The sequence below is a fragment of the Rana temporaria genome, chromosome 9 (genome assembly GCF_905171775.1).
Source record: "Rana temporaria chromosome 9, aRanTem1.1, whole genome shotgun sequence".
NCBI classification, from domain to species: Eukaryota; Metazoa; Chordata; class Amphibia; order Anura; family Ranidae; genus Rana; species Rana temporaria.
In genome coordinates this window covers 117,349,093-117,369,508 of record NC_053497.1, presented here as the reverse complement: position 1 = coordinate 117,369,508, position 20,416 = coordinate 117,349,093, and the positions used below count along the sequence as shown (strand labels likewise).

Below are 20,416 nucleotides of genomic sequence, written 5' to 3'. Positions count from 1 at the left end.
ATGTTGATCCAACGTGATCTCCCCGTGTAATGCTGGGTTTGCCAGGTGCAATGACTTATATTGACATGGGGTGGGGCCACCCACTGGCATCATCTGGAGGCCCTGCCCATTTGTGATGCCATTGCCCGGGGCATGATTGGGTGATGACAGAGCAGTAAGGATGTGGAAGTCTCTTCCACAAGCAGTGATGTCAGAAGGGAGCATTGATAGTTTAAAAACACTATTAGATGGGAATGTTTACAATTGCAACATACAGGGATATATGATTTACTATTGAAATCAACGCACACTCCCACACAGGTTGAACTGGATGAACTGGTGTCTTTTTTTTTTTTTTTTCTTCTTCTTTTTTTTTTCAACCCTACCGACTATGTAACATTGTGAAACTCGATTCTCTACACTCTCCAGATTGATAATGGAGGTATTTATGGACAGCTCTAGAGTTTATAGGAATGAAAAGATCAACACAAAAACATTGTAAAATAATGTTTATTCCAAGAGCCAAGCAATTTCACAAACAAACAGGAGACTTGTGCACGTAGCTTGTGATCAGTCATTCACTCACTCTTGTTTATCTTCGCTCACATTCTCAGAGCCCCCTTGAAGATCGTACCAACAAGAAAGGCCTGACAGGAAGCGTTTGTCTGTGCCAAGACATTAAAGTTTTAGCTGGCTGAATGTGGTCTGCGGACGTATGACGGATCCCGCGCTTCCTGCGGCATGAACCCAGCAGAGTCTCCAGCGCCATCCGGATAAAGGCCTGGAAATTACTGCTTCGCTCGCGTCGGCTGTCCTGGAAGGAGGGAGGTTCAGGAAAGTGAATTGGGATGTGAAAATACAAAAATAAAAATAACTCTTTTGGGTGGCTTTGGCCTTTAACTACATAAGAGATATTGCATTATCCAACTCAGGATAGTTAGAAATTGGGGAGGTTGTCATCTTTTTGTATAGTTCACTGATTTGGTGTAGGGACACGCATGATGTCTTCAGCTGCTCATGCTGGACATTCATTGTGTCCCTGTGCCTTTAGGGGAGAGTGTGCTGCCTCCAGGCAAAGCTGCCCTTATTCTATCCACTGCTATATATGCTACCAAAGACTCAAAAATCTAGTTAGGACCACATTATACTGAGGAGCTTTGACAAGGGCACTGCGGCTTCACATATATTTTCAAATGTGTGCAGTGAAACCCGTTGTTTTTTAACATGAATTGTTAGACATGGCCAGTTTGGTTTGTTTGCAGACTAGCTGGTAAGTGTGCTGGAAATGTTTTATTTTTAATGTGCGTTGCCCTTCCATGTGTACCTTACTGCAAAGTCTAGTCATAAATTGGGATGGTTACCATCTTTTTGTATAGTTTGTTCGCTGATTTGGTGTGTTGACACATTGCCTTCAGCTGCCATTGTGCTTTTGCTGGGCATCCAATGTGTGTCTGTGCCTTTTTAAGGGGGAGTCCCTCCAAGCAAACCTGCCCTTAATTGATCTACTGCTCTATATGCTTCAACATGAAGACTCCTAAATAGAGTTAAGACCATAATATAGAGAGGAGCCTTGATGTGGGCCCTGCAGCTTCCACATACTGTATATTTGCAAACAAAACACTCTGTTTTTAACATGAATTGTTAGACATGGACAATTTGGTTTATTTGCAGGCTAGCTGGTAAGTGTGCTGGGAATTTTTTGTTTGTGATTATCCAGCTGAGGAGGAATATCATCTACCCAGCTAAAATGCAGTTGAATTGTGTTGCAAAGTGACAAGACTGCAGATAAGATACAAAGTTCCTTATGTATATATCCAAACATTACTGTCCTCTCCATCTTGGGGTGCTAGTGCCTTAGTGTTATTCTGACCATCTCACTTCAAAAACTGCAAGTCACTGATTTGTAATAATCATGCAAATAAAAACTTCAGAGTTTCCTGATCTATGAACAGTGGAACCTTGGATTACGAGCATAATCCATTCCAGGAGAATGCTTGTAATCCAAAGCACTGGCATATCAAAGTGAGTTTCCCCATAGAAGTCAATGGAAACAAAAATAATTTGTTCCACATTGACTTCTATAGCGTGCAATACCGCATGTGGCCAGAGGGGGGGGGGATCGCCGGAGAGACTCTGGAACGGAGTATTTTCGAGTATTTAAGATCGGCTGCGGCGCCCCCATACCTCTGGCCAAATGCGGTACTGCACACCGCAGGTGCTTGAATCTTGCTTGTGCGAGACAACACTCGCAAGCCGAGTCAAGATTTTATTGCTCGTATTGCGAAACGCTCATTAACCGCGTTACTCACAATCCCAGGTTCCACTGTATTTGTTTCAGTCATGCAAAATGTACTGAAAAAGGCAGCTGCCAAATTACACTTACTAGTTCTGACTCCAGTGAATTCAAACTTCACGCTCTTGCAGATTTACACCTTCCACTGAAATCTTCAGCATTCGACACTTCTTAGTTGCATTGAATGCTTGCGTCCACCCATTGGATGCTGTTGTGATGGGGAGATGTATCCTTCTAGTAATGTGTGGGGGGGAGGGGAGAGCCACAGCGATGAGATGCAAGCATCCAACATAACCTTGAAGTGTCGGATGGGTAAAATCCTTTTTTTTTTTTATTACATTTTTTAGCTGAATCCAATAGCCACTCTTGTCCAGAAGCTGTACTCATAATTTGAAAGAATTTTTTTTTTGGGACATTATCCAGATTGTATATGGTTTTTTTTTTTTACATATTGTGCTTTATTACCTCTTTGCTTCTTAACATGTGTTTTTTTCTCTTGCACTCGGTGCTTGTGTTGTAGGGGAATCTAAGGAGAAAAGAAAGAGAATAATGAAGGAGATTCTGGTAGAGATGAGAGGTGGAGAGTTATAGAGGAGAATCTGGAACTGTGGGGGCCCGTCCATTAGGGCCGCCTGGGTGCCGCCTCCTCTCTCCAGCCACCCCCCCCCCCCTATATGGTAATGGTCATGCTTAGCATTAATCCATCCATGGCTGCTGCGGCTACACCCTATTCATGCATTCGGCCCCTTTGGGGGCACCGGGCACATGAATTACAGCGTCTGGGAACATTTTTTGAAGCACCCGATTAGAGCCATAGGCTTTAAAATTGCGTGGGCTGGGGAAACAGAGGATGCGCTCCGATCCCACCCAGGTGTGTTACAACAGCGAATGAACATTCGCTGTTGAAACACTGATCCTCAATCAGGCCGATCAGAAGCTGGTGTGAGACCCGTTTTTCGGTTGGCCGAAAAGAGAAGACTCCCGATTGGCCGCCGTGGAGAGCAGCAGAATGGGAAGCCGCCGCCGAGCAGGGGGAAGCTGCCGGTGATGGGGTAAATGCTACAGACCGACCGACCGATGGACGGGGTGGCAGAAAGGGGGTGGGTAGAAAGTTGCAGAGGATATTTTGATGGAGCAGAAAGTCAGGGTGGATATTCTGAAAGAAGGAAGATAGGGCCAGATTCTTGTATAATCTGCGGCGGCGTAGCGTAAGCCATTTACACTACGCCGCCGCAAATTACTGGAGCAAGTGCCGTATTCTCCAAGCACTTGCTCCGTAATTTGCGGCGGCGTAGTGTAAATGGCCCGGCGTAAGGCCGCGTAATTCAAAGGGGGTGGCTTGTATTTAAATTAAGCGCGCCCCCGCGCCGATCGAACTGCGCATGCGCCGGGCTGAAAAATAGCCCAGTGCGCATGCTCCAGCTCACGACGGAAAATGTCAATGACGCCGACGTGAGCGTCATTGACGTAAAGTCGTATTCGCGGATGACTTAGGAAAACAACGTTAACGACGGAAAAAGACGACGCGGACCCGACGCCATACTTAACATGGCATACGATGGACCTTCGTGAACTTGCCCCTCATATAGCAGGGGCAAGTTTACACTTACGTAAACGTCGTAAATTCACTGCGTCGTCCACGCGTACGTTCGGGAATCTCGCGTAAATAGCTAATTTGCATAGACGACGGGGAAAACGACAAGGCGACACCTAGCGGTGGGAAAAAAAATTGCATTTAAGATCTGACAGCGTAAGAGCCTTACGCCTGTCAGATCTAAGGGATATCTATGCGTAACTGATTCTAAGAATCAGTCGCATAGATAGGCGGGCCAGATTAGGACTTACGACGGCGCAAATGGCGTTGCGCCGTCGTAAGCCTTTTAAGAATCTGGCCCTTAGTCTATCTTGTCAAAAGTAAGTACTTGCCTTTACACGCACATGAACTTGTGAAAATATTTTTATTATGTCAGCGGAATCAAGACACAACATTAATAAAATAAAACAATAAGTCAGCGCGTACATAAACCTTAACTACTTGCCGACCAGCCGCCGCAGTTATACGGCGGCAGGTCGGCTCCCCTGCGCGAGAGCATGTAGCTCTACGCCACCTCGCGAAGCGGCCACTAGGGGCTCGTGCGCGTCCCCTGCTCACGACGCGCGTGCCCGGCGGGTGCGATCACCGTTGGGCACCCATGATCGCTTGTTACAGAGCGAGGAACGGGAGCTGTGTGTGCAAACACACAGCTCCCGGTCCTGTCAGGGGAGAAATGCCTGACCGTCTGTTCATACAATGTATAAACAGCGATTAGTCATTTCCCCATGTCAGTCCACCCCCCCTACAGTTAGAACACACCCAGGGAACATACTTAACCCCTTCCCCGCCCCCTAGTGTTAACCCCTTCCCTGCCAGTGGCATTTTTATAGTAATCCAATGCATTTTTATAGCACTGATCGCTATAAAAATGCCAATGGTCCCAAAAATGTGTCAGAAGTGTCCGCCATAATGTCGCAGTACCGAAAAAAAATTGCTGATCGCTGCCATTACTAGTTAAAAAAAAAAATATTAATAAAAATGCCATAAAACTACCCCCTATTTTGTAAACGCTATAACTTTTGCGCAAACCAATCAATCAATAAACGTTTATTTTTATTTATTTTTTACGAAAAATATGTAGAAAAATACGTATCGACCTAAACTGAGGAAACATTTTTTTTTTTTATATATTTTTGGGGGATATTTTTTATAGCAAAAAGTAAAAAATATAAAAAAAAATCAAAATTGTCGCTTTATTTTTGTTTATAGCGCAAAAACTAAAAACTGCAGAGGTGATCAAATAGCACCAAAAGAAAGCTCTATTTGTGGGAAAAAAAGGACGGCAATTTTGTTTGGGAGCCATGTCGCACGACCGCGCAATTGTCAGTTAAAGCGACGCAGTGCCGAATCGCAAAAAGTGCTCTGGTCTTTGACCAGCAATATGGTCCGGGGGTTAAGTGGTTAATGGAATCCCAATCTTAGTCTGTAGGGTTCAATATTGAGTTGGCCCACCGTTTGCAGCCCCACCCAAAGGTGTTCTATCGGGTTGAGGCCAGTCAAGTTCCTCCACCCCAAACTCGCTCATCTATGGGGTAGATTCAGGTAGCTACGCTATAATTTACGGCGGCGCAGCGTAGTGTATTTACGCTACGCCTCCGCAACTTACAGGAGCAAGTGCAGTATTTACAAAGCACTTGCTCCGTAAGTCGCGGCGGCGTAACGTAAAGGGGCCGGCGTAAGCGCGCGTAATTCAAATAGGGAAGGGGGGCGTGTTTTATGGTAATATGTGATGACCTGACGTGATTTGCGAACAGCGCATGCGCCGTCCGTGTACATATCCCAGTGTGCATTGCTTCCAAGTACGGCGTAACGACGTATTGGTTTTGACGTGAACGTAAATTACGTCCAGCCCTATTCGCGAACGACTTACGCAAACAACGTAAATAATTAAAATTTCGAAGCGGGAACGACGTCCATACTTAACATTGGCTGCGCCTCCTAATAGCAGGAGCAGCCTTACACAGAAAAAGCAACAACGGAAGCGCCCGTAGCGGCCAAAGTTATATTGCACACAATTCTACGCTGCCGCAATCAAGTTACGTCGGTGGAGGAAGCCTATTTTTTCAGCGTAACTGCCTTTGAGAATCGGCGTAACGCTACGCGGGCGCGAATTTCAAATTACGGCGGCGTATGTGAATCTACCCCTATGTCTTTATGGACCTTGCTTTGTGCACTGGTCCAAATTATTTGGGGAAGGGGGGATTATGGTATGGGGTTGTTTTTCAGGGGTTGGGCTTGGCCACTTAGTTCCAGTGAAAGGAACTCTTAAGGAGCCAGCATACCAAGACATTGTGGACAATTTCATGCTCCCAACTTTGTGGGAACAGTTTGGAGATGACCCCTTCCTGTTCCAACATGACTGGCCTGCACAGAGACCTGACCTCAACCCGATAAAACACTGTGGGGATGAATTGGAGTGGAGACTGCGAGCCAGGCCTTCTCATCCACATCATTCCCTGACCTCATAAATGCTCTTCTGGAAGAATGGTCAAACATTCCCATAGACACACTCCTAAACCTTGTGGACAGCCTTCCCAGAAGAGTTGAAGCTGTTGTAGCTGCAAAGGGTGGGCCAACTCAATATTGGAGCCTACGGACTAAGAATGGGATGCCATTAACCACCAAGCCTATTTTTTAAACTCTTTTTTTTTTTTTTTGCTAGAAAATTACTTAGAACCCCCAAACATTATATATATTTTTTTAACACACCCTATAGCATAAAATGTCGTTGCAATACTTTGTCACACTGTATTTTCGCAGCAGTCCTATGCAATTTTTGAGAAAAAAAATACAATTCTTAGCATAAAAAAAATAAGAAAACCGTAAAGTTAGCCAATTTTTTTTCTATATTGTGAAAGATAATGTTATGCCAAGTAAATTGATACCCAACATGCTTCAAAATTGCGCCCGCTCTTAGAATGGTGACAAACCTACAGGTTACCAGTTTTGAGTTACAGAGGAGGTAATTTGCTAACAATCGCGGCAATACCTCACCATTTACGTATGCGTTCGCTTCTGCGCGCGAGCATGGAGGGACAGGGCGCTCTGAATATTATTTTTATTTTTTGTCTTATTTATTTTACTTTTTACTTTTAAACTGTCCCTTTTTAAATAAAATAAAATTGGATCATGTTTATTCCTCATACAAGGAGTATAAACATCCCTTGTAATATAAAAAAAAGCATGACAGGACCTCTTCCAAAAGACCTCAGATCTCACACTAACATTTGTTTTATTATTGCTTTTAAGTGTATTTTTTTTTCAATAAAAAAAGTGTCCCTTTTAAGGCCGTTGGGCGGAAGTGACATTTGACATCGCTTCGGTCCTCCAAGGGCATAGAGTCGAGTGGGGGGGCCCATCATGCCCTCACTCGACTTCCTGCCCATCAGGCCACAGGACTGTATCCCCCCCACTGATACCAACGGCCTGGGATGGAGAGGGGGGGGGCACCACCTCCGTCACCCATAAAGGTGATCTTGCCTGCCGCTGAGACAACTTTTATGGGAAAGAGGACCGCTCGCTGTGGAGAAAAATACCGGGGTCATGGCAGCTATCTTCTGCCATAACAACAGTATTTATGGGTGAGGTGTATATCCACGGTGGGTGGTCCAGAAGTGTTTAAAGTTCATGTGTGTGTAAAGGCAGGAGTACCAATACTTTTGACAATATAGTGCAGGGGTATGCAATTAGTGGACCTCCAGCTGTTGCAAAACTACAAGTCCCATCATGCCTCTGGGTGTCGTCCTTGTGGCTGCCAGAGTCTTGCTTTGCCTCATGGGACTTGTAGTTCTGCAACAGCTGGAGGTCTGCTAATTGCAAATCCCTGATATATAGGTAGATTCAGAGCGAGTTACGCCAGCGTATAAGTAGATTTACGCCGGCGTAAATTTAAGCTTATTCTGGAAACCAGATATGCTTAAATTAGGCTAAGATACGAGCGGCGTAAGTCTCCTACGCCGTCGTATCTTAAAGTGTAATTTTTAGGGTGGCCGCTAGGTGGCGCTTCCCGTTGAGTTCGGCGTAGAATATGTAAATGACCAGATACGCCGATTCACGAACGTACGCTTGCCCGTCGCAGTAAAGATATGCCATTTCCGTAAGAGATATGCCGCGTAAAGATAAAGCTGCCCCTAGGAGCCGTAGTCATCGTTAAGTATGGGCGTCGTTCCCGCGTCGAAATTTGAAAATTTTACGTAGTTTGCGTAAGTCATCCGTGAATGGGGCTGGACGTAATTTACGTTCGCGTCTAAACCAATACGTCCTTGCGCCGTACTTTGGAGCAATGCACACTGGGATATGTACACGGACAGCGCATGCGCCGTTCGTAAAAAACACCAATCACGACGGGTCACGAGTAATTAACATAAAACACGCCCCCCCATCCTCATTTGAATTGGGCGCGCTTACGCTGGCCGCATTTACGCTACCCTGCCGTAAGTTAGGAGGCAAGTACTTTGTGATTACAGTACTTGCCACTCTGACTTAAGGCGGCGTAGCGTAAATACGATACGCTACGCCGCCTTGAAGTTGCGACGCGTTCTTTGAATCTAGGTAATGGTGTATATTCCATAAGATAAACACGGAGAATTGGGGAGGAGATCCCAGGAAAAAATTGAAACGCAGAGCTTAGTAAATAAGGGGAAGCTCTGCTGACTTCCACCATCCAATCATGTGCAAGCAAAAATGCTGTTTTTTAATTTTCTTGAGATTTGGGTATTCTTGAAAAGTGAATCTTTACCTAATTTACTAGGCTCTGGAGCAACTGTTTTTGCAGAGTGCAACTGCATTTTGCAAAGTGCACAGTTTATTTGCCTTTAGTAAATCAACCCCACACTGTCAAGTAGGATACAATATAGAGGGCTCAAAGATGGAGTGATGGGAGATGGAGAGATTATGAGAAGAGAGGGATAGAGGAGTCGGCAAGCAACTGTCAAGACAGTAAAGACACAGAGATTCCAGAGAAATATAAAAACAAACCACAAAAGAAGACTGGAGTGAAAGGAATGCTGGAGTTTGGGAAAGACTGGAATAGAGAGGAGGCAGGTTAGAAATAAATAGTGGTGAGTTAAGTGCAAGAAAGAAAACATTAGCGACTCACCCTGTACAGAGAATTGTCTGACTTGTCACCTGTAAAAGTAAGAAAAAAAAGTAAGAAAAATAAATCAAGGAAAATTGTAGGCTAGGGAACTCACAGATTAGATGCCCATATCTTGGCTGATTATTAAAATACTACTAAGCAAATAACCTTATTCTTTAAAAAATAATCTATATATACAGTACATCCACTACTTTGTTGCCCTGTAATCTGTTTTTCATTAAATTGTTTCTTACTGTGTTTTTCTGCCTTCTTGTTACATCTTCTATGAGCTACTAAACCTCTCCTTTTTCCCCCTCACTACCATTTGCTTGGAACAAGCAGTTGCAGTCATATGCACTGCTCTATGCACTCTACAAATCCCATAGTCCATCCCAGCCAGAGAGCGACTACTTTCCCACATACAGTGGAACTATGGAGAACGAACATAACCATCCTCTAACTAACAGATAGTTAAATCATGGCAGCAAAAAAAAAAAGAAAATTGATCTTCGGAGAAGGAGGAGAGCAATGTCAGGTACTTTTCGAGTTAAGAATACACACTTGAATAGAAATGTTGGGGCAGATCCACAAAGAAATTACGCCGGCGTATCTATTGATGCGCTGCGTAATTTAAAAGTTCCCGCGTCGTATCTTTGTTTTGTATCCACAAAACAACATACGACGGAATGTGGGATCGATTCGACAGGCGTACGTCTTAGTACGCCGTCGGATCGTAGGTGTATATTTACGCTGGCCGCTAGGTGGCGTTTCCGTCGAATTCCACGAACGTACGTCCAGGCGGCGCATTTTTTTACGTCGTTTGCGTTCGGCTTTTTCCGGCGTATAGTTAAAGCAGCTATATGGTGGCGTACTCAATGTTAAGTATGGCCGTCGTTCCCGCGTTGAAATTTTAATGTTTTACGTTGTTTGCGTAAGTCGTTCGCGAATAGGGATTTGCGTAGAATGACATCACCGTCGTAAGCATTGGCTTGTTCTGGTTTAATTTCGAGCATGCGCACTGGGATACCCCCACGGACGGAGCATGCTCCGCTCAAAAAAACGTTGTTTACGTCACAACATATTTACATAAAACACGCCCCCATCACATCGATTTGAATTGCGCGCCCTTACGCCGCCAAAGATACACTGCGCCGCCGTAACTTACGGCGCGGATTCTTTGAGGATTCGAAAAAAAAAAGTAAGTTACGGCGGCGTAGTGTATCTTAGATACGCTACGCCCGGCGGAAAAATGCGCCGCTGTACGTGGATCGGCCCCGTTGTCTTTAATCAGAGTTTATTGTCGCAAGATTGTGTGGGACCAAATCTGCCCAAACTCTTCCAATAAGCATAACGATGTATGGAATGAAAAGAACATCTTTGGATATTAAAGGGATAGGAGAGAAAATCCGAACGATTTTGAAAGCTTTGTCTGTGAATGGATCCGTTGCATGACTTGTGTACAGTATTTCAGCTCAGTTTACATGGACTTTCATGAAGAACCATTTATGGCCTAAATGATCCAGCCAACCAGTAATTAGGTTGAGCCAAAACTACTTAGCCCACTTTACATGAATTGAAAAAAAGGACAGTAAACCACTCAATTGCACCATTTTAATTTATATCATCCTATTTAAAGCGGTTGTAAACCCAAAAAAGGCATAATAAGCTAGTATGTCTAGCATACTAGCTCATTATGAATTTCTTACCTGTACCTTAGATTGAAGCCGTCCTCGTCTCCCCCTCTGACCGCAGACATCTCTCCGGAAGGTTACTTCCGGGTATCGCCGCTTCGGCGCTGTGATTTGGCAAAGACATCACTCCACACATGCGTGCGGGAGCCCTCAAAGCCAGCATTAGCCATTCACAAAACCGGCATTCCCAGTGCGCCGTTTTTTTTTGGGAAATATCTCCTAATCCGTGTAGGTTTAGGAGATATTGCAAACACCTTCAGGTAAGCCTTAAAGTGGATGTAAACCCAACATTTATTTTTTATGTCACAATGTAGAGTATAAGATTTCCTATAATCTGTGCCCAGTCTTGCCATACAGAGTTAATCCAGCTCTGAGCAATCCTTTTTTTGTTCAGTGAAAATTAACAGACTTCCAGATAAAACCCTGTCTAAATAAAAAGTCCTTTCCTCTCTCCTTGCTTTCAGTGACAGGTTATTTACATATCTATCTTGGACATGTTTATCAAATGTTATGTTAATCATAATATGAGGTGATTCACAGTTCATTGTATATTACTAGGATGTGTTATGTGGGGGAGGGGTGGATTTCTCACTTTTTATACTGTGGATCACCTCAGATATGATAAACATAACATAACATATGATAAACATGTCCAAGCTAGATATGTAAATAACCTGTCACTCAGAGCAAGGAGAGAGGAAAGGACTTTTTATTTAGACAGGTTTTTATCTGGAAGTCTGTTAATTTTCACTGAACAATAAAAGAGGATTGCTCAGAGCTGGATTAACTCTGTGTGGCAAGACTGGGCACAGATGATAGGAAATCTTATACTCTACATTGTGACATCAACAAAAAAAAAAATACAAATTTGGGGTTTACATCCACTTTAATCTAGGCTTACCTGTAGGGTTTACTTTCTCTTTAATAATAATTTACCAAAACCTAATGAGGCCCCCCTCCAAGGTCTGCTGAAGAGTGGGCAAATGACCCATCAAGAGCAGCAGATAATGTGGTGTCTGCTTTTTCTTGTTAGGCCTCATGCACACTGGATGTTTTTTACAGCAGCTGTTTTTGGCCGTGGACATTTTTTTTCTACAGTCATTAAACTCTCCATCATGTTATCCTATGTGTCCATGCACACTTAGGGTGTTATCAGCAGTTTTGGGCAGTGGCGTTTTTGAGCAGTAAAAAACAAAGCTAGTGGGTTCTCTGATAGACGTTTTTCAGCTGTAAAAACGATCTAATGCTGATAAATGTCGATAAACGCTCAAAAACTTTGCTCACCCGCGTTTTTTTAAGTTTTTGATCCATTTTAAAAAAAAATCTTGGGAAAAAAAAAACTCTATTGCAAAAACATTGAAAAACTCGCTGCAAAGCTACTGGTGTTTTTATAACGTTACTTTAATGTCCAGTGTGCATGAGGCCTTATAGTCACCAGACCCGCTACAACATTTTAAACCAGCAACACTGAGCTTTGGCTCAGACTTAGGATAAAGTATTTCTTAATTTTTCCTGTATAAAAATGAAATGACTCTTTAACCACTTAGACTGCATTCACATCTAGGCGGACGAAATCGCGGCGTTTTGTCGCCGCAAATCGCGGTAAAAATAGCGGCGTTTTGTACCCCGATTTGCGGCGACAAAACGCCGGTATTGTCCGCCTAGATGTGCCCCAAGATGACCCCCTCTATGGAGATGATTCCCATCTCCTAGCCGAACGCTCGAAGACGCCTGAAAAAAAGGTCCGGGACCTTTTTTCACGCGGCAGGCGACAGGCGTCCGGCGTGGAGATGTGAACCATCTCCATAGAGGGACATCTGTTTTCAGCCCTCTGGCGGCAGCGGCGTAGCGCTACAGGCGTAAAAACAGGCTAAATTACCGGCTCACATGGATATATAGGTCGGCAGAATGCCACGGACAGGCAAATCAACGTATATTTACGTCACTTTGAATTTGCCGCCGTGCGTGCGTGCGCGCCTGGAGCGAGCTCTGTCACCGTGCCCACGGGACCCGCGGACTCTGTGTTTGCCGGTGTCCCGCGATTGGGTCACAAAGCTGCAGAACGGGGAGAGGCAAGTGTAAACAAGCATCGGGAGCAGCGATCATAAAGGCAAGCTGTTAATAGAAAGTTAATTTTTAGGGCGGAACTCCGCTTTAACCCCTTCCTAGCCCCCTTGTGCTTAACCCCTTCACTGCCAGTCACATTTACACAGTAATCCATGCATTTTTATAGCACTGATTCGCTGTATGAATGTGAATGGTCCCAAAATAGCGTCAAAAGTGTCCGATGCGTCCGCCATAATGTCGCAGTCACGATAAAAATCACTGATCACCGCCATTACTAGTAAAAAAAATGTTTTAATAAAAGTGGCATAAAACTATCTCCTATTTTGTAGATGCTATAACTTTTGCGCAAACCAATCAATAAACGCTTATTGGGATTTTATAATTTACCAAAAATATGTAGAAGAATACGGGCTCTAGGAGATACATTATTAGTAAAATCCTGATCGTAGTTCTAGATCGTAGTTGGCCTAAAAACTGAGGAAAACATTATATATATATATATATATAATTTTTTTTTGGGGGGGATATTATAGCAAAAAGTAAAAAATATTGAATTCTTTTCAAAATTGTCGCTCTAATAATAAAAAGGGCAGAGGTGATCAAATACCACCAAAAGAAAGCTCTATTTGTGGGGAAAAAAGGGGAAAAAAGGACCTCAATTTTGTTTGGGAGCCATGTCGCACGACCGCGCAATTGTCTGTTAAATCGACGCAGTGCCGAATCGCAAAAAAGTGGCCTGGTCATTTGGCAGTCAAATGGTCCGGGGGTGAAGTGGTTAAAATCACTCTCAGAGATCACCTTAGATGGTAAAATCTCTGTCACAACAATGACATCTAATGGACCTGATTGTTTCTTGCCACTCATGTCATGTCGGTACTGCCTAATTACTAAACACTATACTGAAATAGTTTTATTTTGCTTGTGAAAATAATCATGAAGGAAATTGTGATCAGAAAATACCAACCCAGTCAAGTACCTGTTCTTCCAGGACAACAGTAAAAAGTTCTGACCTGTTCACCTAGGTACCAGTGAGTTCTGAAGGATCATGAGAAATGTATATATATTTTGTTGAGGTAGCGATTTAAGGCTTCTTTCACACTATGGATTGTATGTCCGTTTTATAATATCCGTATTACACCTATTAAGGAACGTTTATTAACGGATTTAATAACGGATACATACGGATAAATATTTTACCATTCTTCCTTTATTGAAAACGGATAATGTTTATCCGTATATATCCGTATACATCCGTTATATCATTCCTTTCTAACGTCCGTTAATAAAAACCATTTCACCCTTTCTTGAAGTCCAGCTCCAGAAGTCTTTACTGAGCATGCTCAGTAAAATTAATGTCCGTTAACATAACGGACATTTACGGAGACATTTACTAACGTCCGTGCGCCATAGACTTCAATGTTAAAATATAACGGACGTTAATATATCCGTTACTTGCAACGGACAAAAAATGGACAAAAAATAGTGCAAGACCCGTCACATATTCCGTTATAACTAACGTCCGTACGTTATAACGAACTATTACGGATCTTTACGGAACATAAAAAAATCCCATAGACTTTAATGATATTTTATAAAGGACGTATAACTTCCGTTTTTTAACATTATCTGACGGATTTTAATACGGATTATTAAAACGGATTTATTTTGTAGTGTGAAAAGGGCCTAAGATGAAGCGCGGGAAGCAAATTTTGTTTGCAAGGTGTGCTTTAAAATGTCCAATCAAAACATTTTAGAACTACGGTCAGGATTTTACTAATAATGTATCTCCTAGAGCCCCTTATGAGATAATATGTACATGAAGTGATGGTTTCTCTTAATGTAGACATCCGTATGCCGCCATCTTGATGCTTCCTTTGCCACCAGTCAGTCCGGATCAAACCAGGAAATTCCCAGAGCTGGGCACTTCTGAAATGATTTGGCCTACAGGAGATTATGCTCTATTTTGATTCCTCTTATTTTGGACCTTGGCTAACAGAGGGGCCAGATGAGCCCAAGGACCATAAAAGGGCGATCGGGTCAGTGCACGATTAGGGGGGCTTTACTGCCATCAAGATCACTTCTACCATAGCACAGAGCCCCCCATCCCTAATGATCAGACTACAACATTGTAGTCCTAATGTAAGAAACAGCATTCGGGAACTAATATATATTTTTAATTAAACAATACAACAATTACAATACAAACAATTAATCAATCATTCTGTAACATTACCTATACTATAGGATACATATTAATGGCAATTCTTGATGGAGCATGATGTTCTCTACTCTTTTCACACAACATATCTCTGGGAATTTTAAATGTTTCCAGGTAGGGTCAACCTGTGCCTGGCAGTGGCATGCCCAGGTATTTTCCAGCAATGCTCCTGCAATGGCAAGCCATTGAGCCATGGAGCACACTAATAGTCAGGAATAGCTGGCATTTTATAAGTGCAGAGAGTACCATGCCTGGTGTACTCTCTACACCTCTACATACTCATTTGCTGCTGTGTACTGCATTCTTGTCATTTCCATCACAGTTCTCTAGTCATTTAATTTGATGCGACCTTTCATCATCAGACGGCGTGCTAACTTGTATGCTTTTATCTTCTTAAAAAAAAAAACACACTTAATATTTCATTTAGGCCTAGTTCACATTGATGTGATTTGACATGTCAAATCGGCGGCAATTGCCGGCAATGGCAGTGTCCGAAGTGCAATGCCACATTTGTGGCGCTGCACCGATTCCCAAAAGTAGTTTCTGTACTACTTTTGGCGATTTGGAGTGTGCGATTTCCATTGACATCTGTGCAGAAACCTGCATAGATGTCTCTGAAATTGCCCCGAAGTCGGGATGGACATGCGGGAATGAAATTGTGTAAGTTCAGCTAAACTCGCACAATTTCATTTCCACAGTCAGGGCTTAGGGACCTTAAATCTGAACTTGGTACAAACAGTAAAACACACAGGTGGAATACATATATGGGAGTTGTTTTACCTGCCAAAGGATTTGCATTCGTGTTTATCCTGTCCTGAGATTTACACAGCTCTGGTCCATAGCATACGCCTGGCTAGGGAGGACAACTGGCTTTTCTTTGCAGCAGTTTCACTTTTACTTACAAGTCCCACCCCCTTGTGATTGAACCGTGAAAAATGAAAAAGCAGACTGATTATGTCATCTCTTTGCTCTCTCCTGCTATGACCATGCCCTTTGTTGTCCAGCACACCCCCGATTGGCTTCTTCTGCTGCTTCCCTTACCCCCTCTTTGAGCTCTGCTATACAGGCTGTACAGTGGACTGCAAGAGGCTGATACTACTTTCATTTCTAGGCCAAATAATACTTATACCACTTGTATTAAAACATGTGCATATAAGGGTGTATTAATGATTACAGAGCTGCATTAAATGTGTATGCAGGTCCGCTTTAAAACTCAACTGCAGGCAATATAATAATACAATTTAATGCAGTTATTTAAAGTGGATGTAAACCCTCCATACACGCAGTGAAGTGAACAGCCTCAGATGATACACATAGATTAACCAAATCTCCCTACATACGTTTTATATGTATATCTGCTGTCTTCACATTTTATAAACGGTTTAGAAAGTTCAGATTTTCTCTTCCTGGTTAACAGTGTGATGTCTGGGAATACAGCCAAGAAAGCTAACATTGCTGATTCGTGGAAAGGCACACACCCCCTCTCCTCATAGGCAGAGACTCTGAAGCCTCGTACACACGACCGAGAAACTCGACGGGCGAAACACATCATTTTGCTCGTCGAGTTCCTTGTCAGGCTGTCGAGGATCTCGGCGAGCCAAATTTCCCCATTCCCCTCGAGAAAAAAGAAGACATGCTCTCTTTTTGGCTCTGCGAGATCCTCGACAGTTTCCTCGTCGAAAAGTGTACACACGACCGGTTTCCTCAGCAAAAAAAAAAAACAGCAAGTCGTGTGTACGAGGCCTCAGAGCTGTTTTGTAATAGGAGCTACTCTCTGCTACTCCATTTTAGCAACCTCCTCCAACAAAAGATTCAGGCTGTTTTTGTCTAAAAAGTAAAAAAATATGTCAGGAGTTCTCAGGCTGATAACAGAAGAACCGTTCAGAAGAGAGCTATAAGACATTGAAGAGAGATAACAAAATCCTGCAGATATATGTGCCCAGCTCAAATTCCATGAATTGGGTTTACATCCACTTTAAAGATTAAAAAAAGTCAAATGTAAACCATGTCGACCCACATTTGCTGCTATGCGCTATTTTTCCTTTTCCTGATCATTTTTTCCAAGAACAAAAGGTGGCAACCCTATTCATAAATGCTATTCCAGCAGTGATTTTTGTTTACAGACCCTTATTAACACCCCCCCCCCCATAATAGTTAGAACTGTGGCAATAAATGTATGAAATTAAAAGTAGACAAGACGTTAATTACATATATAACCGTACCAAGGATTGCAGGAATAAAGCTTGCTGTAAAAAACAACAAATAACTCTGAGCAGCTCAGGTATGCAGCGCCCCTCTATAACAAAAAATATGCAGAGTCCCTCTGTTATGAAGCCTCCATACACATGCAGAGTCCCTCTGTGATGAGATATCGACAGAGGTACGGAGTCCCTCTTTTTTTAATGTCTCAATACACATGTGGAGTCCCTTTGTTTATGAGGTCTCGTCTCGTCTGTATGGAGTCCCTCTGTTATGAGGTCTCGTCCGATGTATGGAGTCCCTCTGTTATGAGGTCTCGTCAGATGTGCAGAGTCCCTCTGTTATGAGGTCTTGTCAGATGTGCAGAGTCCCTCTGTTATAAGGTCTCGTCAGATGTGCAGAGTCCCTCTGTTATGAGATCTCGACAGATGTACAGAGTCCCTCTGTTATGAGATCTCGACAGATGTACAGAGTCCCTCTGTTATAAGGTCTCGTCAGATGTGCAGAGTCCCTCTGTTATGAGATCTCGACAGATGTACAGAGTCCCTCTTTTTTTAAGGTCTCAATACACACGTGGAGTCCCTTTGTTTATGAGGTCTCGTCCGATGTATGGAGTCCCTCTGTTATGAGGTCTCGTCAGATGTGCAGAGTCCCTCTGTTATGAGGTCTTGTCAGATGTGCAGAGTCCCTCTGTTATAAGGTCTCGTCAGATGTGCAGAGTCCCTCTGTTATGAGATCTTGCCACATGTGTGGAGTCCCTCTGTTTTGAGGCCTCAATACGCATGTGGAGTCCCTCTGTTATGAGGCCTCAATACGCATGTGGAGTCCCTCTGTTTAGAGTTTTTTCAGATGTGCAGAGTACCTCTTTTATGAGATCTCGTCCGATGTGCAGAGTACTTCTATTAAGAGATCTCGTCAAATTTGCAGAGTATCTCTGTTATGAAGGTCTCCCCAGATTTTTGGAGTCCCTCTGTTATGAGGTCTCCCCGGATTTGTGGAGTCCCTTTGTTATGGGGTCTCCCCGGATTTGTGGAGTCCCTCTGTTATGGGGTCTCCCCAGATTTGTGGAGTCCCTCTGTTATTAAGGTCTGTTAGATGTGCAAATGGGGCTCTATCAGGTTTTCAGAGACCCTCTGTTATGGGGGTCAGTCAGATGTGCAGAGTCCCTTTGTTATGGGGTCCGTTTAGATGTGGAGCACCCATCTTTCATGGGGGTCTTTCAGTTGTGAGGTGTCTGCATGTTGTGAGAGTCTATCAGCCAGCACACATGCACCCCAGGTACATACCTTTTGCCTCTGGCATCTTGCCCCAGTGGCTGGCTTTCAGTGACTGAGGGATAGAATCTGCAGGTAATCGGTCATCAGCAGGCACCTCCCATATTTAATGCCCCTCCCTGAAAGCTCCCCAGTGCACGAGAGAAAGGGCAGATTCCAGAAATGTGTAGAGAATGTGCACAATCAGGGTCAGAATTGCTGATCCAGCCATAGAGAGCGTGTTGCTGACCCCTGACCCAAACGCTGACCCTCCAGCCTATCGGAATTAACTCTTGCATCTCCAGCTGGCTTTTCTGTCACATGCAGCGATATGTTATGTCACCTCTTACATTGTTACTTGTTTTTACATGGATGATGTTTACAAGACCAGCAGCTCAGCAATCACCGCTGCAAACTGGCACACTGACCACAAAACATTTGCTAAACAACTGCAATACTAACAGAGGCCTTTCAAATGTTATTCATAGAGAGCTTTTTGAACATTTCCCTTCACATTGTACTGTTATTGTTGATTTGTATAGTGGCAACATCTCCTGCAACACAGTGTGGACATGCTGGGCTCCGGACAATAACATGTGCACACATATACATTACACCAGAGAATCCTGCTAGCTAGAAACAGATTTCCGTGTAAAAATAAATATCTGTATGACCTGGAAACAGATTTTATGTTTATAATAAATGTACACTCACCGGCCTCTTTATTAGGTACACCTGTTCAATTGCTTGGTAACACAAATTGCTAATCAGCCAATCACATGGCAGCAACTCCATGCATTTTGGCATCTAGATGTGGTGAAGATTACTTTCTGAATTTCAAACTGAGCATTAGAATGGGGAAGAAGGGGGATTTAAGTGACTTTGAATGTGGCATGTTTGTTGGTACCAGACAGGCTGGTCTAAGTATTTCAAAAACTGCTGATCTACTGGGATTTTCACCCACAACCACCTCCTAGGGCAGGGGTGCCCAACCTTTTGAAGAGCAAGGACCACTTAAGTGAATTGGTAACTGGTCGCTGGCCACAATGAGCGGAGCGGGTGGATGGCAGTCAACTCGGCTCTATAAAGTCCACTCTACTCTCAGCACACCAAACTCACAGGTACTAGAAGTCTATGGGTCCTTTCACACGTGATAGCTTTCGGCTTCACGGCCGGGCACTCACTGCGCATGCACGAACGGCGCAGCGCTCCCTGAGTGGACAGGCGATCGCCTAGGAACCTGTCATGTGTCCCAGGTGATCGCCTACAGGGAGGGGCCGCCAAAAGGCGATATGACGTATCGCCTAAGTGGTCCCTGGGCGGAAGGAGGAAGTGGGACAGGAAGTCCCACTCCTACTGAAGCTCCCACTCCCCCCCCCCCAAAAAAAATTACATGCCAAATGTGGCATGTAAGGGGGCGAGGAGTGGTTTAAGTGGAAGTTCCACTTTTGGGTGGAACTCCGCTTTAAATAAAGAGTACAATTTCCAAATATTTGGCAATGTGAATAAGGTACTTCAGGTTTCAATCCAAATAATGCATATGATTTAGTAAAGCTTTAAATTCCTCCTTTCCCTCCAAGCAACTGCTGGTATTTCAAGGCACATATGTAAGGGCCCTGTTTGCACTATGCTGCCCCACTTCCTCTCAAGATGGGATAGTCACATATACATAGCTCCCAACTGTCCCTTATTTGTAACAAAGTCCCTCAGACTTATATAGTTGTATATAAAATGCAAAAGTTGCATAAAGTGCTTTTACAGTGCTAAACCACTTCATTGATTTTTTTAATTTCTGCGTTTGTATATATCAAAAGCCAATAAAACGGAATAGTAGTGGTAAAAAAAAGCACTTGGGGTTTAACTGTGACAGACTCAACTGGGACAGGGGCTTTTGGAGAGGACTAGGGGAAGCCTCCTACCCACTAATTATGGCCCATGGAAAGAGCAGATCATTCTCAAATGATAGACAACCACGTAATGGGCGCTGATGGCGAGGCTTGGATTAATTCTCTGAATAAGGACAATAAAGATTCCCTTCTGGAGTG

At 43.5% G+C, this 20,416-nt stretch overlaps 1 long non-coding RNA gene across 1 annotated transcript; it reads right to left on the bottom strand.

Annotated features, from left to right (window-relative positions):
* Nucleotides 1-473: 473 nt before the first annotated feature.
* Nucleotides 474-18,498, bottom strand: LOC120913900. The gene is made up of 4 exons (XR_005743587.1): nt 18,405-18,498; nt 8,965-8,993; nt 2,738-2,798; nt 474-793 (listed from the first exon to the last, which is right to left on the bottom strand). It is a non-coding gene; the product is annotated as an uncharacterized LOC120913900 (long non-coding RNA).
* Between the last annotated feature and the right edge of the window lie 1,918 nt (nt 18,499-20,416).